The following is a 22,741-nucleotide window of genomic DNA, read 5'->3' as shown; positions in this document are numbered from 1 at the left end:
GTATAAGTACTCATAGCTTTTTCTGGTGCAGATAGATCCATCATCGAAGGTATTAGGTCATACACAAATAAACTCCCCGCCCCTGTAAATACTGCATGATCCTTTGGTTCCCCACTATCAGTCAACATGGCTCTTTACAGGGAAAAGCTGAACTCTACTTGTAGAGGAGAAGCAGCAAATAAACATTTAAAAGGGGTTGTTAAATGTTTCTGATGGTTATACAGACGCTGCAGTTGCTTTATAATTACAGCTGAGTTCACGTAATCACAAGGAATTCAAATTTTTATTGGGACATTCATATGCTTGAGCAGATTCATATGTCTGAAATAAAGTACTGAAAAGGGAGGAAAAAATGAGCGCTTGTTGTTTTCTCTTTTTTGAACTTATGGGATAACATGCAATGGGAGAATATCTGCCATGCTGGTGCTTTTCCTATGAGGGAAGACACAAACATACAGATGTATATGCAAAGGCATGCTTGTAACCCCAGTTGTGCTGAGTTCTAGAGCACATACTGCTGGATGAGTGAAGCCTCGCCTTCTGAGGTGGACCAGCATTTGTGTGGATCTCACGAGGCAGTTTGGGTTGTGTGGCTTCACTCAAGTGTTGATTTAATTTGTTTCCTCCTTAGTGCTTGGGTGACATTTAGCCTCCAAGACTTCTGAGTGTCCTCTCTCGTGATCATGTGGTGGGTTAACTGTATTAGATTTTTAGTTTTCTGCTGCCATGGCATCCTGTTGGATGGCTGCCTCTTTGCCTATGGAGAGAAAACAGAGAAACACAAGGATACTAAAGTATAATAGATTGCAGCCTGGGAGTGAGTGGCCATTGAGAATCGTCGTTGAGAAAAGTGCCTCCATTTCCAAAGTGCATTGACTGAGTCATTACAATAGCATCTATGACAGGGGTTTCATCTGCTGAGTGGCTACATTCACACCATATATTTAAAGCACTTTGATACCACTTTAAACAGACCTGGCTCCCCCTGAAGCATTCTGTAGTTCACTAAATATGCTGTGAGTTGTTAAGAAACCCCTATTCCCCCTCCCACAGAGTGACAATTCCCAGCATTCCCTGTGAAACAGACTATTGCTATACCACTTTGGAAACTGTAGCTCTGTGAAGGAGATCAGGGTCTCCTAACAACTTTATGCATACTTAACAAACAATAGCTCCCAGAATTTGACTGTTTAAAGTGGCATGATTTAGCTTTGAATGGATAGTGCAGGTATGACTTATGTTGACATTGATAACTCTCACACATCCATGGTAAGAAGTGTCTGTCATCTGCTAAAATTTATTCTGCCAATATTTCTCCTGTCTTTGAACCTACAGAGAAAATGCACCATGTCTGCCTGTGTGTTTTCCCATGACTAACATGGCATGTTATGGAACACTTTTTCCTTCCCAGAAAAGGTGACCCTGCTTCCCATTTCCTTTGAGGAAAAGCCATCGTGTATTGGCAGAGCACATGTTTTGCATGGTGAAATCCCAGGTTCACCACCAGCATCTTGAGGGTCTTTGCTGACCTGTGGCCAGTCAGCAAAGACAGGGCTGAGGTAGATGGTTTGGCACAGAAGAGGGCAGCTTAGGGCTTTGCAACCTTCACCACATGCAGTATACATCTTTCCCTTAATCCTGTTGGCAGGTGACCTTGATACAACCTGGTGTGCAATGTTGTTCATCCAAGACACGGTGTCTACATCTCTTAGGAGGAAGAGGGATTCGTGTTTTAGCTATTGGGTTTGAGTGTCCTGTACATCTTGGAGGGCTTGAGGGCAGGCGTGGGGAGAGATGATTGTGTTGAGGCAGTGACTTTCCTTCCCTGGTGGATCCTCCACTCAGTTACCTGTATGGGGTGCCTTGTAATAGCCTGTGCAGTGGTAGGATCTGCATTGAGATTGATTGATTGATTGATTGAGTATATATATATATCCCACTTTTCTTCCAATGTGGTGAGATATATATATATATGGAGGTTCTTCCATCCAGACACTGACCAGGTGCAGACCTGCTTCACTTCAGCAAGGTGTCTCCTGATGCCCTTCTGATTGGTGCATATTCCTGGTGTTCTGAGGGGTTTAAGAACACATGTTATCATCCTGCCCTTATTTTTGTTGTGCTCTTTGATTGAGACTGCAATCCTCTGCTCACATACTTGGGAGTGTCACTGATCAGGGGTGCCAATTTGAATAAATAATCACTCAAAAGATGTAGTGTGCACTCACACACCATTTGAATAGCAATGCCCATCAACCTTGGGGATCCCGTCCCCCTTAAATATTTTATTGGGGGGGGGGGCAAAGGGACCTAAGCCCCTAGGATCTGGCTTCTATGTAATGGAGTCTTAAAGGTAAAGGTAAAGGGACCCCTGACCATTAGGTACAGTTGTGGCCGACTCTGGGGTTGCGGCGCTCATCTCGCTTTATTGGCCAAGGGAGCCGGTGTACAGCTTCTGGGTTATGTGGCCAGCATGACTAAGCCGCTTCTGGCAAACCAGAGCAGCGCACGGAAACACTGTTTACCTTTCCGCCAGAGCGGTACCTATTTATCTACTTGCACTTTGACATGCTTTCGAATTGCTAGGTTGGCAAGAGCAGGGACCAAGCAACGGGAGCTCATCCTGTCGTGGGGATTCGAACCGCCGACCTTCTGATCAGCAAGCCCTAGGCTCTGTGGTTTAACCGACAGCGCCACCCGCGTCCCATGGAGTCTTACTTTTTAGCAAACATGCAAAGAATTGCACTGCACATCTGCAATCCTAAATTCTAAACTGGGAGTAAGTATCACTGAACTCCCAGTATCACTGACTTACTTCTGCATACACCTTACAACATTGCCCTGCTTGCCGCTGAGTACCAGGCTCTAGGCCAGCTGCTGTCTCTCAGCACAAGCAATCCCCTCGTGATCCAGGAATAATAAAAGCATCCTATACGGGGCTGTTGCAAGGACGACCAAGATAATATATGTGGAACACTTTGATTAACACTCTGAAGTTTCATATTAAGGCTAAACAGCAGTTGCATTATTGTGATTACTAACAGTAACTCTTACTTTTAAATCTTCATTTTAAAAAAAACCTAACCTAATGGAAGAGAACGTCTCGTTTTCTTCCCTCCTCCTTGCATTTAAGCAGTCCTTTATGACATCAATTCTCCTCTTATGAGTATGACATGAAGAGGGAGCTGTGGTTCTTCAGACACATGCCTAGTTCAGCTTGAACTAGCTTCCCCAGCCAAGCTTTCCGATCACTTGTCTGCTTTTTTCCCTTTCTTTCTTTCTCCCTCTCTCTCTCTCTTGTCTCTCGCACTCACTTACTCTTCCATCTTTTGCCACTGTGCCAGATAAATTTAAATGTATCTGTTCAAGTGGAGATAATCCATGCAAATCAGAGCCACTGGCTCCCAAGTGCTCGATGCACAAAGAGAACTCCGCTTCAGGAGGTCACTCGTTCACAGCTGCTCCTCCCATTCTATTTTCCCCCTTCCAGCAGAACTGCTGCTTGTACACACTGACTGAAAAGGACTCAATTTACTGCAACTGCTACCTGGTTTTACTTACAACTTTCTTTAAAGAGGGACATACCTTCCAGCTATCTTGCAAAGAAAGGTAGGAAGTCTGAATTCTTCTAAAGTCATGGAAATACCTCTACTCCTTGCTCATTATCAGATTGTGCAATAAATGATGCTTTACTGTTATCAGCCTCTTAAGAGTGCTACGCCAAGTGTCTAATGTTTTTGTTACTTATATGCCCAGTTACAATTGTTTAAGTGGCTATTATTCTAATAGTGATGCAGCCAGCTATTATCCTGATGCACAATGGCAAGGGAGATTGTATCAGGTAGTGTTGCAATTGCAACCTCTTCATTCCAGTCACATTTTTTTAAAAAAATACTTTCCTCCTTAAAAAATAAAAATAAAATAAAACAGTATGTTTCTCTCTCCCTAACCAGGATGTTTTTAAAGTAAGTGCTGGTGGTTGATTCCTGAAAGTGAAACTGCCAGAAGTGTCTGCCTCTGTCCTTGGATCTTGTTAAGGGTGATTTCCCTTGAGCAGAACAAACTGTTGATATTTTTACAGGAAAGCAATATGTATAATAAGGTCACCTTTTGTTTCTTTGAAGCTTGGTAAACAAGGAACCTACAGGCCTCATTACAAGCAGGCCTGTCAGATAAATGCAGACCCCTTAGATCAACATATATTTAATAGAAATGCCAACAGTGTTTCGAAGAGTGAGGCCCTGACTCATTGCTGTTAGACATGGTTGTACAGGAACAAAACTGAGGTATAAAAATGATCCGAAACATACAACAGCCCAGCAGCTATATAGCAGTCATTCGTTTTGCAGCTAAAATGGGAAATCAGATGTATTCTTAGCAATGTCTCAGACAAAGCACGTACTGTGGGAAATGTGAAACAAGCATTTTTCAATGATACATGCAGATTATACAGTAAATCCAAAAACCTACCATGGATAGTTCCTTGCGAGTGGGTGCCAGGAGAATCAGTAACACCTTCAGTGAAACTTGGGATATGTCTGACTCACAGCATAGAAACCAAATCGGTCCACAGACCTGCTCTGAAATAAATACATTGCACGAATGTCAATCTATTACAGTAAGTCCTTGCATACATAATATGATCCAGTAATTCCTGCTGAAGTCCAAAATCTTCAAGAGAATTGGTCTGGAAGGGCAAAGCGTATCCACCTTCAAAGAGAAAGTATAAAGACATGACCACAATTAATAAGGAAGTATGCAGAATGAGGAAGTTTACAGAAGTATTCTCCCCTCTCTCTGCAGCTGGAATTTAAGATAAATGATAGTTACTGCAGGCTGCAATCCTATATACATACTTTCCTGAAAAGAACCTCCATCAAACACAGAGGAAGTAAACATGCAAAGGGTTTAACATACAGCATGAGTATACTGCAGATTTGATATGTTAACATCCTATATCCCCAAGTATAGGTATCTTTTACATCTGGACTGTGGTGTGATTTTTGCTAAGGCATCTGCTGTTTTGTAACACATGAGAAAACTAGTGTGTCTTGCTGTTTCTGCAGTAAAGAAGCCAGTAGGAAAGTTCTGTTTTGCAGGGTGAAATCTTTCTAGGGCATTTTTAGGGGATCTTATCAGTAGGCAGGCCAGCCTGCTAAGAACCAATGTTGAAAAACAAGTAAGCTTTGCAGTGATGTGCAATAACAAGAAAACCCTTCAAAACGTCTGAAGACTCTTCACTCTTAGAAACTGCGTTTCCTTTCTAGATTTTTTTAGGGGGGGGGCAGCCCAGAAGCAGTCAGGTTTGCATATGTTTGCAATTTCTTAAACTGCACTCCTGCGCACAACTGTAGTTCATAACTCAATGGGATTTAAGATTCTGTAATTGCGTAAAGGGTAGTGGTCTGGATTTTCAACATTCATCTGCAGTCTTATGCATCTCCCTTCCTTGCTTACGGAGGGAAAGAATCAGGAGACAACCTTTTACTCTCTCTTACTTGTGGGGACCAAATGGTAATGAAAAGGGAGCTTTTCATGCAAGAGTGCAAGAAATTTACCTTGACAGCAAGTAATAAATACACTTGGTTACTCGCGTCGTAAAAACAAATCTTAAGTTAAGAACATTGAAGTTTATGAAGAAAGACCGAGGGAGTTTCCTTCTTTGAATGGAATTGTGGCCCAAATAACATTGGGGATTAAAGATGATCCCTTTGGAGTTTGGCAATAAAGTGAGGTGAAATTAGATGACTCACTCGTATGAGATATGAAAAGGAGATGAAAGGCATTTCAAAAGGAGATCTGGAGGGGGGGAATAGTAGTAATATGCACTGATTTCCTTCCGCTCTTCTGAACTCTACCAAATGCCCAGAGTTTTGCAGGTAAGGAAATGTGTCTTTCAGTGACTGCTCATTAGCATTTTTTAGAATAATTTCAAAGCAGTGGGTCTGAATGCAGTCACCTGAAATACATATTGTACCTGCCTTTAGCTTCTTTCATCAGTCTTAAACTCTTCATAAATGATAAGTATGTCCACCGCTCAGAGACCTCTGCAAGAATCGAAGTTTATACTTTACTGTCCAGCTTCAAACTGATTGATTTGTCATGAGTTACAATATTCATGTTTCCCCTACATGTAGTTTTTGTCCCTTGTTTCTACTGCTTTATATGTACACTCAGATTCAGTACTGGAGCAAGCAAATGTTCAAGCAAGTATAATATATGTATATATATTTCAAATTGGCACTGTCTTATTGGGATCTCTTCTACTACTTTTATAAAAAGACACATGGTCATCTTTAAAGGATTCTGTACGAGAGAAGTGTGCATGCACATGAAAGCTCATACCAAGAACTAACTTAGTTGGTCTTTAAGGTGCTACTGGAAGGAATTTTTTTTGTTTTGACATTCCATTTAAGTTCTTAAAAGGTTCAGCCTGGTAACAATCCTCTGCTTTGCTGTGCCTTGAGAAATTCCCTAGGTTTTAACAAATCTTTGACATACCAAGAAGGGAAATATATGGCCATAAGACAGATTATTTCACAAACTGGAGCCTTATAAAAATTAGTAGGAAAAGGAACTTAATTGGCTACAAGTTTATCAAGCAGAAGCTGCCACCTGAGATGGCCTATAGCAGCCAGAAACGAAAATATGTTCCCTTAGGTTTCTCATCAATTTACATACTTGATTATATCCTGTTCTCATTTTACAACTCCTTTCATTACCTTGTGCACCAGTATATATAACTGTGATATCAGGTTGCAAACTTCAGCCCTTTCATCCAAATGAATGCTGAAAATGATTGCTATTGCAGGAAAGGCTTCCTTATACCTCAAGGGGTTAAGAAGTGAATCAGATCTGTAATTGACTGACTTCCCTACTGACAGCCTTTGAAGCTCTTCTCAGGGTTTTTTTTTATTTTAACCTCCTGTTTCATGAAAAAAGATTGACACTCCTTTATATGTTTGGAATTCTTCAGTGGGTATAAAGTGCTAGGTAATGATGGAAATTAACCTGGGGCTTTATCTATCTGTTTCTCCTTCTAACTTTATTGAAGTGTTGGTAACAGTTAAAAAATTTTATGCAAACAACTGTTCTCATCAGAATCTTGCTTGCTTCTGTCATGTCATCGCATGCTTTGTGATTTCCAGAGACATTCAAAAATGGCACTGCAACCCCCCCCCCCCCCCCGCTTTCTCGCTCTCTCCCAACAACTGTTGTTTTTTCTTGGAGAATCAATGACAATTTTAGCCAAGACAAAATGCACCAGCAGACGACCAGATAAAGGAAAATATACAGAGTGCAAATGCATCTCTGAATGGTTAGTCTGTGGAACGCTGATCGCAGTTATCTGACAGTGTGTCAGCAAGTGTTATCTTGAAAAGAGAAATGAACAAGAGCAGGTCCATATAGGGAGAGGGGGGGAGGAAGAAGCAATTGTTGCTTTATTCCTGTCTGTTTATTTGTGCAAGCTTGGAAAGTTCCCCCAATTGTCTTCCTGCCAGGGAGACTTAACTTCTTTGAGGAATTTGATGCGAAAGCTGTGATCTTTAATCCATTGGGGATAAAACATAAAATGTCAGCATAAAATGTCACCCCATTTCATAACGAATGCAAGGAATGCGAGGGAGCAAAGCAAATTTACACCCCCCTCAATCGATGATACCCCATAGAATCCTTTCGTCTTCTGTAACATTATCTCTTAAAAAACAACAAGAAGAAATAAGAGAGAATGGTGTTAAACTGGGTCAGAATCAGGCTGCCATATTGTGCATCCTTACTCAGGAGTATGACCCACTAAAGGAATTACTTTAGAGTAAAACATGTTTAGGTTTATTCCATAGTGGTCCGACTACCCTTTTACTTTAGACACTTGCACTAACCAATAAAATCTTTCCCATCTTACATCAGATGCTACATCTGCTATTTGAGCCAAGGCTTTAACCAAGGACCCTGATACATGCCTCAGATTTATGTTACCACCAAACTCAAGTCCCTACATATACAGTGGTGTTCTTGTGTTTTAGACTGCAGGAATATCCACTACACACAATGTTGAACCCACACAGCCATAAACTAAGTATCAAGTGCACAAACTCTTGATTTATTCCAGTAGCCCTGAGTCTGGGTTATGCAAAGATAATGTTTTAAAGGACTTGCATTTGAAGCAATGAAGAAGGAGAAATAATGCTTTTTTTTAAAGAAAAGAAAAAGAAAAGGGCATCACAGTTGCCTCATAAGAATTTTGTATCAAGTTAAACTCCTTATTACACTGCCAGATATGTTTTTTGGTAAGAAGATTGCATTTGTCACAAAGGCACTTCATTCCCATCACTCTGTTATTGTTGCGACACTTTAAAAGAAGTCTCAGAGATTCACATAAACATATGCTAGTGTGAATGAAATTTCCAAAACTGTATCCTGTAACCGCTGTTTCAACTTACCCAGGCTGCCAAAATAATAATATCACTGGAGAGAAATGGAAAAAGGCAGCCTGCTGCCACAAAAAAGCTTTATGATCAGAAATGCATGGGCAAATGTTCAGGCAACATGCAAATAACATCTGATCTGAAACTTACCTGTGAGATTAATTAAAAGTACACATTTCTAGTGCTACCTAGAAAAGTAGGATATATAAATATTTCAAAGTGTTTCATTCAGCTTTTCCTGGAACTGATGGCTTGAGCCTCACTCTGACTTCAAAGTCTATTTGATAGAGTTAAAATTTTCATTAAAAAGTTACCTCAGAGGTTAGTGTACACATGAACACAGTACACAGTACACATTTCTCCTGTTCTTGTTTTGAGATATAAGGAAGCTTCCAGAGTTAAAGGAGAATTACGTCTAACCAAGGAAAAACGATAATTGTGAAACTTAAACTCCCTGCCTAATTTGTTGATTATTAAATCAGACAGCATGTCACTGGTCATCACACCTCCAGTTTTGTTAAAATAAGAATCTTTTTCTTCATTTCTGCTGTTTTCCTAAGAAGAGATCTATATGTTTCTATCCTTGAGGATAGCTCCAGATAACTGTTGGCTTAATATTTTCAAAAGTACAACATCCATTGCTTCTTCACCTCGGCATGCCTTGCTGTAACCTAGGATCTTGTTGTGCTATCTTAAACTATTTTTTTCTGCAAAGCAAAACTATTAAGGCTGAAATTTCTAATAGACCAGCCACAAACCAACCTCTCTCTCCCTCCCTCCCTCCCTCCCTCCCTGCTATTGGAAATCACTATTATCAGAGCTATCTTCTGAATTAGGATTAACTTCTGCAGAAGAAACTTTAGCTCAGGAATAAGCTTTATACCTGAAAGTTTAGCAATCTTATGCAAGACACTACTGCTTCACCTACAAACCATGAACATTTGCAAGTTCCTTAGACAGGGCATCCTTCTGAAAAATTGTTAGCTTTTAAAACAGTGTGTGTATGTGTGAAGACACCCGAGGACACCAAAACCTGCATTCCTGTACCCGTGAAAATCTACGAAAGCATATATATATATATATATATATATATATATATTCATACAATAAGGTAATGAAAACAGGTGTGATGTGGTGGGAAGTTGGGATGGGGGTGAAATTCAGTTCAGTTCCCATTTAAAGAGGAACCTACCTAATTCACACTTTGCAAAACAATATGCTAACCAAAATGTAGCCATCTTTCGCTTTCTGTGCTTCCCTGAATCTTGCATTTCCCCAGCCGAGTGTAAAGTGCTCATAAAAATACACTTACTGGTGAAAACAACTTTAAAATATATATTAGAGAAAATCGCTTTTTAAAAATATGAATATTGGGAGAAATTTACATTCAGATGCTGGTGAATTTTCATGATAGATATATCACAAACTGATGAGGAAATGTGAAGAACTGAATTTAAGTTTGGAAAAACTGAGAGGAACCTAATTGACAGATTCATCCCAGTGGGGAAACAAAGCTAAAGGAAGGATTCATCTTTCTGCCCCAGATGGTGATATCTGGAGCATGCCTCTTGCCAGGGGTGGAGTGGGGGCACTGATACAGAAGTAGAAGGGAGAGAAAAAGATAATATCAACCCATGGAAACTATGGGTTTTCAGCCAGCCATTTTGCCGTTAGCCTGGCCATACTGGAGAAGCATGAAGCTGATGTGTTGGCAGATGCTGACTCTGGCTCAGTTCAACTTCAGGTGCACAGTTGCATCTGCTTCAAAACGAAAAGCTGCAACCACAAGCGATTATGGAAAACAGGTCCTAAGCTGGGGGCATGTCTGTGCCAAACACTTAAAACCACATTATATCCCTTTAAACAGCTATGGCTTCCCCACCAAGAATCATGGGAAGTGTAATTTGTTAAGGGTGCTGAGAGTTGTCAAGAGACCCCTATTCCCCTCACAGAATGGTTTAACCATCAGTCATTCATCCCAGGGAAGTGTAGCTCTGTGAGGAGAATATGGGTTTCCTAACAACTCCCAACACCCTTAGTATACTACAGTTCCAAGATTCTCTGGGGGAAGTCATGACAGATTAAAGTAGTATATACTGCTTTAAATGTATAGTAGAGGCTGGGTCTGAGAGACACCTATGCTCACGAATCTTTAAGGTACATAATATATTTGCATTTTAGTTTCTGGCTGACAAGAACCAAGGGATCCATTAATAGTTATAATCATTGTTGCAGGTAATAAAATATTGCATTTTGGAATGTGATTTCATCATTCCTCATTTACCAGCATGATAACTTTGAGAAAGTTTCTTGTATATTTTTTTTTTAAGGCATAATATTTTCTGCCTCGCCTCCCCTTTACTTAAGCCATGCCATATCCTATTTCCTCTAAACTGGACATCACAAGGTTTGAGAACGGGGCAAGAATATTCATAATTTAATAGCAAATGATATCAGGTCCTGTCCCTTAAAATAAAGATCAGTGCAGAGACAGGTTTTTAGAATTGGTGTTTAGACATGATAAATTTTGTTCTCAAATAAGGCATGCATTTCAAGTTCTGATTTAAAAATAATACACTTTCTTTTTTCCCCTCCTGTACCCAACAAGAGAATGCTGTCTGACTTGTTATTATGTATATAAATTGGTCTGTCCAAATTATCGGTCAGTAAATATTCATTTATTAGAAGCATTATCTGCAACAGATATAAAATTGACTGAGATTTCTAAATATATTAATATATTTTAAAGGTCTGGTTAATATCATTGCTGTACTTTTCATCTTTTAAGAATTTCCGTTCAAGCCCATGAATATAAGGACAAATTAGCAAATAATTATGTACTCAATTTAATCCTAGTTTTAAAGTCTTAAACAATTTGGCAGTTTTTTAAATAAAGAAAAACAGTTTATAATTAATTATTGTTACAATTGGTGTATAAAATAGTTCTGGCCACAATCTAACAGAGTTCAGCACCCTCAACCTCATTTATTTCAATGAACAAAATCTGCACAAAATCTGAACACTTTTCCAGGAGTAATTACCATTTAATGTTTTATGCTGTTACCTTTGGATTAGATGGTAGAGACATTAACTTTAATATTGTAACTAAAACATATACGGCATGCATAAAGTTACTTATCTCATTGCTACAACAGCGTAATGTAAGATAATTCCATATTAACTGAAAACAATTAGTGCCTGATAAAATCATTCAGGATCGGTAGCAAATTATGAACTGGTATTAACCTGAAAACAAAACAAAAAATTATACTAGAATGTTTATAAACTGTATTGAGAGTGGTTTGAAAACCAGTGTAAAAATAATTGACTGCAAGTAGTTTAAAAAACAAATAAATAAAATAACATGAGTAAACTGTGACCAAGCTTGCAATCCTAGACAACATGGTTCAATATTAACCCACCTCACTCAACTCAATAGGGCTTACTTTTGAGTAAACATATGCAGAATTGCACTGTTTTATCGATTCCTACTTCAATGTCAGTGCCACACACTTGAAAGGAAATTATTGTGAAATAACTAGTATTTCTACAGCCCATCCCCTTTCTTTCAGGTTTTACGCAAAAGAGTTATTTGAGCACTGTTTGGGGAAAAACACTATAGGACATTAATACAGTGTTGCTTAATCGTTTTAATTTTGATATCCTAATATTTCAATCCTGCCCCCCTTTACAAAGAGATTCACATAAACAAGACAATTACTTTGACTCTCATATTAATTGTATGCACATTTTCTTGTACATCATGCTTTATTCTAGCCCTAACAAATGCAACAAAAACAAAAAAGGACCCATCTTAAATATATAACTCTGTTTAATTTCCTATGAAAGATTACAGTAAGCGTGCTTTTAGCATAATGATGTCAGCGCTAGATGATAAACATGTATTAGGAAGTGCAAACTGCTGATTATCTGTCAGGATAAATCTGTTTATTTCAGAAATAGCAGTCTGACAACCCCCTGTTGTTAATCGTGAAAGTACATGCATATGCCAGGTCCTGTTGGGTAGGATTTTGGGGAGGGCGAAAGAAAACTCTCATCAATTCGTTGGGTGAAGTTATTGTCAGTTAGCCCTGCCATTCCTCCCCGTAACAGATACTTTTTTAAAAAAAAACCAAAAAAACCTGAAGAATTGATGGGCAGATCTTTTCTTTCTTTCTTTCTTAAATTCGCAGCTATTCATAGGAAACAATAGTGGGAAAGCAGAAAATGTGGATTAGAGGATTAGGTTGAAGTTCCATTTGCACATGTGCCTGAATTTGTTGCTAGTATTGTCAATGGCTGTTCATTTGTTTCAGGCAAGGGGTGAATGTGGTTACAAAGGTGCAATTTGGGGGCGGGAATAGAATTTCCCAGGAAATGACATTTCCCTTTTCGTCGTTGGCCACTGTCTACAGAAGTTGTTTTTTAAATATATATCTATCTATATATATATACACATATATCTGGTGATGAATTACTGAGTGATATGCACGACATGCTTCAAAATGATAGGATGTGAAACCCACCAAGTATCGCAGCTCTGACTTTTGTGGTGGGATCACAACTGAAATAAACCACAGGCACAAAGCTTGGTGGAGATTATGATTTAAAACAGAAGAATACATTCAGTGCAAACACAACCTTCTGATACAGCAGGTCTAATACACACACACACACACACACACACACACACACACACAATTTTGACAGGAATCAATTAATTTGAAACAAAAATTCAAGTGGTGAAATGTCCCCCGACCCCTTATTTCCTAAACCCTCACCCAAGCAATGTTTGTTTGATTGTGTTGCATCCTTAACATTTTGTAAGCTGCGTACAATGCTAAACAGCTCAGTTAAAATTGGTATTTATATTGACATTTCAAAGTGCAATAAAGAAGGTGCTAAACAGACTGGGGTTTTTTTAAGCATCTGCTCCTCCAAGCCCATTCTTCTTTTGACAAGTTCCTCGCTTCTCCCATCTCCTCCATGGCATTGAATTTAATAAATTCCCCTCCCCTTCAAATAATTTCTTCCCAGAAGAATGTGCACGTCTCCATATTAATTCAGAATTTACATGTTGAGTTTGCATATTTTTGCATCAGAAGATCTGTTTTTGATTAGATAAAGGTCACTGTCATTCATAATCAAGGAGAGAAAGGTAGATTAAAGGTCAGGATTCGTGTGGTGTTTTTTTTTAAAAAAGGCCCAACTGATTAGCTGTACAGGTTTGTTCATATGATTTGGTTTATCACAGGGTAAGTAGGAGTACTGAGTTAACAAATTAAACACAGCATTCTGGGTCACTTCCTACATTAGGTTCTGAAATTGGAGTCAAGCTCCCTGCCCTCTCCTCTCCCTCCTCCCCCCCCAAAAAAAATCTGCTACTTGTTTCTGTTGCAATAAGTGAATATATTTGTATTCCTAGATCTCATGCATTCAGTGATTTTGATAATGTTTGTCATGAATGAAATTATTAGGATTCAATCCTGTGCACATTAATACCTGGGAATAAGCCCTATTTAACTTGGATACGTCCAAGTAATCACCCAGTAGGCTTGTGCTTATGCTGTTGATTCCTAAAATCAAAACAGAGGAGAATGGCTTAAGTTTTAATCAGGAGGCACACAAATGTGTGTTAAATGAAACGAATACTAGAGCAAGTTTTACTTTATAAAAATTGAATGCCTCAAGTGTGGTCTTTAACAATAAGAAATTCGGTATGAATCTAAGAATAGTATTCAACTGCTTGTTTAAGTCTTTTTTAATTGACCGCCCATGTACTTTTATTATTAATTGCTCTTGCCCCAATTTTCCTATTAATCAAAATTAGGGTAGTGATTTATTGTTACTTCTTAGATCCATGCCAAAAAGAAGGGGGGAAAGTGGTTTTCGGAGCCACGATATTTTCTCAGGAAATATTTGTGAGATGCTCAGAATATAGCCATCTGAGGACAAGGGTGATAAGCAGAGTTATGGACAGACATACTCCAGAAAATATTGTGTGTTGTTTCATTAAATTGAGGGTTAAGCATGCATATGCCTTATCAAAATTAATAGGAGCAAGGCAGGCTTCAGTCTCTCAATTGTGTCCTACATCTTGAAAGTCAGAACCTTAAATACACTGTTAAGACCCACAATAATTGTTCTGCATGAAATAGGTGTTGGCAATTAACTTTTTTTTTAAAAGGCTTTAGATCTGCTCACAAGTCATTCACTTTTTCAACTTTTTAAAGTTCTGAAAAGCTGCACAGTAACAGATACAGTTTCAAAACAGGTCAAATATTCAGTCTTAGTGTTATGCTGAAGTGTTGCAGTGTTATCCTTCAGGTCTAAAAATGAATTCCTCTAACACTTCTCTGCATGGCCAGGTATCAGCATCACATAAATGCAAAGTGTGGGGAACTTTTAACCAAGACTACTGATGGATAGTCTCTCTGCCTGAATATATGTATTGACTGCCCATTCCTCTAGGGGTTCAGGCAGAATTTAAACAATAAACTATACAATTAACAAATCAACATCCACAAAACAATTAAACGTTACATTCCAGAGCTCATGGGTGTCAAGCAAAATTTCATTTTTCATATGTGTTATTTGCAAATTTCCTTTGTGACACACCCCTTCCATTCTTCACAGCAGCCTTGTGAGTGTAAGAATAAAATATCAGGTACAATAATAATGTACAGGTACAAAAATCAACTGAGATTTGTATTTAGAGAACAAATTTCTTATTAGATATTTGACTATCATAAGTAGCTAGATTTAGAGGCAAATCAGGAAACAGCACTGGATATTAGAAGAACTGGGGCAGCAGCGGATTTTTTTTATATAAAAAAAGAAGGAAAATTTATTCATTTTATTCTTAGTAGTTCAGCATCAAACAGCAACTCAGGATGTTAATTCTGAATACAACCCAAATTAGTACTTTTGAAGCAGAAGCATAAATGATTGTTGCATTATTTTATTAATTTGTGGTTTTTTTGCTAGGGAATGAGGGGAAATAATATTTTTACTGTCTTTTATTTCAATTCCCTACCAAGTGTTGCTGACTCCTGAGCTTTAATCACATGCCGTTTTAAAGGCTGTTATAAAAGCTCCAACTTTCACAAGGGTCTCAATTTTCAGTGTTTGCCATGCTTTTAGAACATGTTTATGAAATTAGGTTTGGAAAGCATTCTGGCTTGTCTGCTGAAGGTGAAATTGCTAAAGTCACCCATCTAAGAGCATGCTAACCATTTAAAAGGTGTGCTTCCAATTTATTCTAATTAAAGGAAGGTTCAATGGGAAAGTTCAATGGGAAGAAGGTTTTACTCCAAGTGGTTTTTGTTGTTGTTGTTTTGTCCTATGCATGACTCATTTGGGATATGCAAATATTTTCTAATCTGACATGCCTCTTAGGCTGACTCCATTCTGGATTGCTCTGGTTTTTAAATCACAGGTGCACTCCAAGACCGAAAGCCCAGCTGGCAGAAAATGGCTTAATGGACAAATGGACAAATCAGCAAGCATGAGTACTGCTGGAAAATCTCGCCATTTCAGTTCCTCTCGGGTTCTTACTTCCCCAGTCTTAAATTTAGTTCACCACATATCTACACCTGTTTGTAATTTATTAAGGTCCCTGTGAAAATTAACCAGCATCTCAGAGCAACTCTCTCCCAACATACACACATTTGCACGTTGCCTAATGGACACATTTCTGCAAAGCAGTTTCTCCTAAAACAATGCATTTTAACATTGTATTTTCACTAACGTATACATTTTATGGACACTTTATACCAGCACGTGCATTTCTGGTCACATTACTTGGCTGGAGAAGTGCAGATTTTGAAGGACGGCTGTGTTTTGGTTCTTACATTATTTCAGAAAGTGCAGCTTAGAAAGGTTCTGAAATGAATTTCTCCCCCATCAATGAACATGGGAGGGTCAAGCGCCTCATCAGATTATCTCAGTCTCCCTACATTGAATGCCCCTTCATTTGTATTTCTGCAACAAAGAAGGTTTTTAGGACATGTATGTCAGGCAGTGTGTTTTATGCAAAAAAATTCTCCCAATACTCCATTTTCTTCTGCAAAAAACATTCTATTTCTTTAAACCTTCCATGGAAATTAATAACATAAGGAGAAGTACAATCCCAGTCAAATTGGACAAGTTCGAAGTTATAATTAACTTTTCCCAAGTAACACAGAAAGCATGAGTGTAAAGTTTGTTAGCTGGGTTACAACTAGTGTGTTAACGGTTTTTATTGCCTTCATTATTTTTCTTAAAATTTGAACTATGTAAGGAATTTGCCATATTTCAAAATACTACAAGAATTCCCATAAAAATAGCTTTCAAATAATGATGTGTTTATTCGTTTAAATATAACCTTTAAACCATATGAAAGTTTCTGTTTTCCTCTCTCCTCCTAATGAAATATTTTGCTTTAAATACTTTGGGATGCATACACAAACACACATAAATAAAGTAATACGGCAAGCTTGGCTTACAGTTGTGATTTCTTTTTTTAAAATCCTAAAATATAAGACAAGCATTCTAAATTTGATTGCAATTGATTTAGGCTATCTGACTATTTTCCCTAGAAGAAAATTTTCCCAGTTCAAAATTTTCCGGAAAACCTACACACTACTGGTTTGGGAACACAAATTTGCTAAGATATTATAAAGGTCTATGCTGAGAACTATCCCTGTCAAAACAATGGCTCAAGGAGTTTTAGCTGGTCAGCCTGCTTTAAACGTGACAATAAAATGCTGATACCAGATTTTTTTTAAAAAAGCCATCTAAGTCTGAAAGATAATTTAAATCATGGGTAGGCAAACTAAGGCCTAGGGGCTTGATCCAGCCCAATCGCCTTCTAAATCCGGCCTGCGAACGGTCCAGGAATCAGTGTGTTTTTCCATGAGTAGAATGTGTCCTTTTATTTAAAATGCATCTCTGGGTTATTTGTGGGGCATGGGAATTTGTTCATATATTTTTTTCAAAATATAGTCCAGCCCCCCACAAGGTCTGAGGGACAGTGGACCGGCCCGCTGCTGAAAAAGTTTGCTGACCCCTGATTTAAATCATCAAACATCAACAACAAAACCCCAAAACAAGCTGGTTGTGTTTGCTGCTTACAAATCAGCACTCCTGTTCCCCCACAAAAAGGCTTTTTGACCTTTACCCTGTAATTTAGTTGCTTTTTTTCTCAAAGGCTCACCTGGTTCTTGTAGGACCCGGAAGCTGTATGCCGGCTCCCTCGGCCAATAAAGTGAGATGAGCACCGCAACCCCAGAGTTGGTCAATGACTGGACCAAATGGTCAGGGGTCCCTTTACCTTACCTTAAGGGAAAGGAGGTCATTCTGGGATCAAATCAGAAACCGGAGAGGCTTCTGTAAATCCAGGACTATCCCTGGAAAATAGGGACACTTGGACAATCTGGTGGCGTTACTCTAGCTTCTTATGCATGGATGGTGTTATTCTGACTACATGGTGAAGCACCTCTGAACTTTAGAAATGGAGAGAATGATCCTGCCAGTGCTTGTTCCTATTTGTTTCCAAGCATAATTAAGTGCAGCTCAAATACCCAGGATACTAGAAGAAGTGTCTGCTCTTTCTACCAGATCTTTTTGTGTGTTTACACAAACACACTCACACAAAGAAAGACACTGCATCTTACACATTTGTTCCTGAAGGTACTATATTGGGGATCTTTGCCGTTGATAGCTTTCAACGTATTGAACTAAATAAACAGTTGATTACGAGAAGCACCGGAGCTTGCCTCCTTTCTCTTTCGAGAACTGTGAACCGCAGATGCTATTGCAGTGGACCAAATTACTCTGGAAATGCAATACTGTAAATACCCATACAGTATTGCCTTGCTTATTTGGGCTGGAAATTAGCAAAAACCAATAAAAGCCAATCTACTTGAATAGAAATGCTTATTTACACCAGACCACAGACAGTAAATAAGCATTGCTTTGTGGCTCAAAGCACCAGGAGAGAAACAGAAAATAGCAAGGTGGTTAATTCCTGCAGCTTGCACAGGGCACTCAAGCCCAGGTTGCATGGATCATAAGCTGAAATAGTTCCCATTGCAGAGAGAGAGAGAGACAGGCAGGTGGGGGCGGGGCCCTTATATGGATGAAAACAGGTGCCAGGCAGCTAGGGAAAATAGCAGTATGGGTCTGAAATGCACAGGGTGGAGGAATCAAATGCAAATGACTGGGTTTGGACTAACAAGTTTCAAAGGCAGTAAGATTAGAAATATTAGAAAGATAAAAGGCAGAAGATACTGATAATGACCTGTCCCAAGAAACAGAGTGAAGAGAAGTGGCCTCCAAGTTTCATTGTGCCCTGAGGATCCAATGTCATAGCTGAGTCCCAGGGAGCAGCAACTGGAGATAAGTTCTGTGCTGGGGAAACCCAGCACAGGTTTGAAAACCAGGGTGCATGCTGGTTTACTTTTCCCAAAAGATGTAGGCTCAATCAGTGATGCGATGACTGAAGGTCTTCACAGGGAGCCCTTGAGTCCAGTTGCAGCCTGAGCCCCTCAGAACTCTCCTAATAAGGTTAAAAAATTATGTTTGGGATAACACTGGCTTGTGCTTCCTCAAGGCTCCTGACTAATTTGAAAGAAAATGCACATACCCTCAGTCCCATAGAGAGCTCCGGGTTAAGTTGGCTTTTCCATTAGGTCCAGTCGCAGACGACTCTGGGGTTGCGGCACTCATCGTGCTTTACTGGCCAAGGGAGCCGGCGTACAGCTTCCGAGTCATGTGGCCAGCATGACTAAGCCGCTTCTGGCGAACCAGAGCAGTGCATGAAAACGCCATTTACCTTCCTGCCACAGCGATACCTATTTATCTACTTGCACTTTGATGTGCTTTCAAACTGCTAGGTTGGCAGGAGCAGGGACTGAGCAACGGGAGCTCACCCCGTCGCGAGGATTCGAACCGCCGACCTTCTGATTGGCAAGCCCAAGAGGCTCAGTGGTTTAACCCACTGCACCACCCACGTCCCTCCCTATGTATTAGGTGACAGATAATAACATTTTTAATTATTTCTGTCTTTTAAAGATAACTGACTTTAGATGGGGTTTTTTTTGTTGTTGTTGTTTTGCTTTATTGTTCTATAACGCCAAGAAGTTTACTTTTTTCCTCTTTTACAACCTTTTGGCTATTATAAATGTTAAAAGCAATAAACATATTAAAAGCACATCATTTTAATATGCTCATTGCTTTTGTTGGCTGCCTTGAGAGTCTTTGGCTCAGAGAGGCACACTGGATATTAGTAAGTAAATCAGGATAGCATTGTTGTCCCGAGATTGCTGATGATAGCAGTTGATATTTGTAGCATAGATCAATATGTAAGGTTGGGAACCAGTGGCCCTCCAAATGCTATGGGACTACAATTCCTGCTAGCACGGGCAATGGTCAGGGATGATGGGAATTGGAGTTGAACAATATCTGGCCACAGGTTCCTCATCCCTGCCTTAAGACCATTTAATAATTTTGTGGCTCATGAGATGTTTCCTGGCTCACTGCTTCAGCAGTGCATTATATGAATTAAATTTTGAAACCCTCTCCCCCCCCCTCAGATGTTGTGTCTCATGCTGTGTTTGAACTGGAAACTCTCATGATGCGCATTAATACGACCCTAGCCATAGGTCATTGAGGCTGAGATAGAGCCATACCCACAGGAGATGCTGAAATCTCCGGTATATATTCTTGAGAGGCACTGAACACCCAAGCTGTTTCCATGCCAGCAGCCCAGTCCAATTTGTACCCCGTGGATACAATCCATGACTCCGATTCCTGGACCTGTCTTAATAATATCTTTATGTGTTTCCCTTTGTTTACTATTGGCCCATGCTGAGCTCCTTTTATCTCTAAACTGCACAGATCAGAGGATACCAGAAACCCCCACTGAGCAAAGATGACTTTTTCTTGAACAGAACAGAAGCAGCATCAGCAGCCTTAGATAAAGGTGATCGGACTCATTCCTGTTCATTATCTACTTCTTTTATACTAAATTCTTTATATTTCAGTTCACCCTTTAGATACTGTTGAATGCTCAATCGGGGGTTAGGCGAGATGCAGTTCATCAGTAATTGTAATATTGTGTGTGTGTGTGTTTGTAAAAGGATAATTAGAATTCTAGGCACACTTGCCTGAGAATAAATCCCACTGCACTCGATGGAACTTACTTTTGAGTAGGGATGGGTGAATCTGTCAGTTTTGAATTATCTCATTTTCATATTTTTTCAGTTCTCTACATTTCCAGATCAAATTGCAATAATTTTTTTATGGTACTCATGGAAATTTTAGTGCACATTTTGTATGCAATTTACACACAAACACATATCATTATTCACTAACATATGCATTTTTGCACACAGCTTCTGGCTGGAGAAGCAGCATCACAAAACTCAAGAGAAATTAGAATTTTGAAGGATAGCTGTGCATTTTTTTCCCCAGATGATCTTTATTAAAATTTTAGTTACATACTGTACATACACATACATTATATTTCACATTTATTCTTGCTCTCCCGAGCTGACTTGCCTCCTTCCTTCTTCTGGCTTTTTTATGTCCTCTTTGACTTTTCGCATTGTCTTTGTCCCTTTTCGATAAGATTGTTCTTCTTCATTTTTTCCATTAAATGTCCGTAAACAAATAAATCTTTCTATATATACAAGTTCTTGTTGTCTGTCTATATTCATTTACAAATATTGTTCAATAATAGTCCTAATATACATTTTTAATTCATTATGATATTATTATCCCATAAATTTCTTGTATTTTCCCGTTATGAGATATTATTTTAATTCTACTGGTTCCCTATTTCACATCATCTTCTCTATATATAACATAAATTTTCCCCATTCTTTTTGATATGTTTCATCCCCCTGATGTCGAATTTTTACTGTTATTTGGCTATTTCTGCATACTCCATAACTTTGTACTGCCATTCTTCTATTATAGGCAATTTTTGCTGTTTCCATACCTGAGCCAGCAATAACCTCGCCGCCGTTGTTGTGTATAAGAACAGTTCCTGGTCATTCTTGTCAATGTCTTCTCCCACCATTCCCAACAGGAATGACTCTGTTTTTTTCAAAAACGTATACCTGAAAATCTTCTTTAATTCGTTATATATATTTCCCCAATACGTTTTCACTATGTCACAAGTCCACCACATGTGGAAGAAACTACCTTCTTTCACCCCACACTTCCAACAATTTTTACTTCCTGTTTTATACATCTTTGACAATTTAATTGGCGTGAGGTACCATCTGTACATCATTTTTAACTGATTTTCTTTTAACAATGTACATGCTGTAAATTTTAGGCCGGTATTCCATAATTTTATCCACTTTTCATACTCAATGTTGTGGCTTACATCTATTGCCCACTTAATCATGACACTTTTGATTTCTTCATCTTTTGTGTGCCATTCTAATAAATACTCATAGACCTTAGACAGTGCTGTTTTGTTATTTTGTAGTACTGCAGTTTCTAATATTGATTTTGTTTCTTCAAACCCTCTTGTTTTCTTATCCTTTGAGAAGATATCACCCATTTGATGGTACTCCATCCAACTTTGCAGTTTATCTTTCAATTCCTCATATGGTTTGATCTTAATTACATTGTTCTCTTCCATTAACATGTCTCTATAGGTCAACCATTTTCCTTTCATATTTAGTCTTTTCAGTGAAAAAGCCTCTTGGGGTGACAGCCACCATGGCGTCTTTCTTTCAAACCTTTCGAATAGCTGTGCATTTCTGGGGACCATCCTGACTTCTGAGTAGACAGCCTAGGCTTGCTCCTCTAGTCATCAATACATTTGTTCAAACAGGCATCTAATCAGTGCTGTTTTGATTTTGACAGATGTTAAATGCAAACATTCTTATTTCCTTTCTAAAATACTAAGTGTTTTAAACGGGGAACCTACAGTTCTGCTGCTCAGCTCTGTGGCTGCATCCCCCGCTGTGAATTAATGACTTTTCCCATTTCCATGTAAGAGATACCACCAGGCCCCTTTTAATATGTTTAAAACAGCAAAGAGGTTTGATGCACCTGCGAGAGTTACTCAGCAAGGTGGAGCCTAAAGTAGGTGCACCAAAGATCAGCAAAGGGAGGGGAATGCTCTGGCCTGATCTTGTTCTTTAACAGCAGTTTGAGCTACATAAATCAGTAGAGAACAAAGTACCGTATTTTTTGCTCTATAAGACTCACTTTTTCCCTCCTAAAAAGTAAGGGGAAATGTGTGTGCGTCTTATGGAGCGAATGCAGGCTGTGTAGCTATCCCAGAAGCCAGAACAGCAAGAGGGATTGCT

General features: G+C 39.0%; 1 protein-coding gene across 1 annotated transcript in view; it reads left to right on the top strand.

Annotated features, from left to right (window-relative positions):
- Positions 1-3,473: 3,473 nt before the first annotated feature.
- ADGRL2 (adhesion G protein-coupled receptor L2) overlaps positions 3,474-22,741 on the top strand; it is a 560,560-nt gene continuing 541,292 nt past the window's right edge. Inside the window, exon 1 of the mRNA XM_077928532.1 lies at positions 3,474-3,609. The gene's annotated coding sequence lies outside the window, so the exon portion shown is untranslated. The remainder of the gene's footprint in view (positions 3,610-22,741) is intronic.

Source organism: Podarcis muralis, chromosome 5 (assembly GCF_964188315.1).
Source record: "Podarcis muralis chromosome 5, rPodMur119.hap1.1, whole genome shotgun sequence".
Classification (NCBI taxonomy): Eukaryota; Metazoa; Chordata; class Lepidosauria; order Squamata; family Lacertidae; genus Podarcis; species Podarcis muralis.
This window is presented reverse-complemented; position numbering and strand designations above follow the sequence as displayed.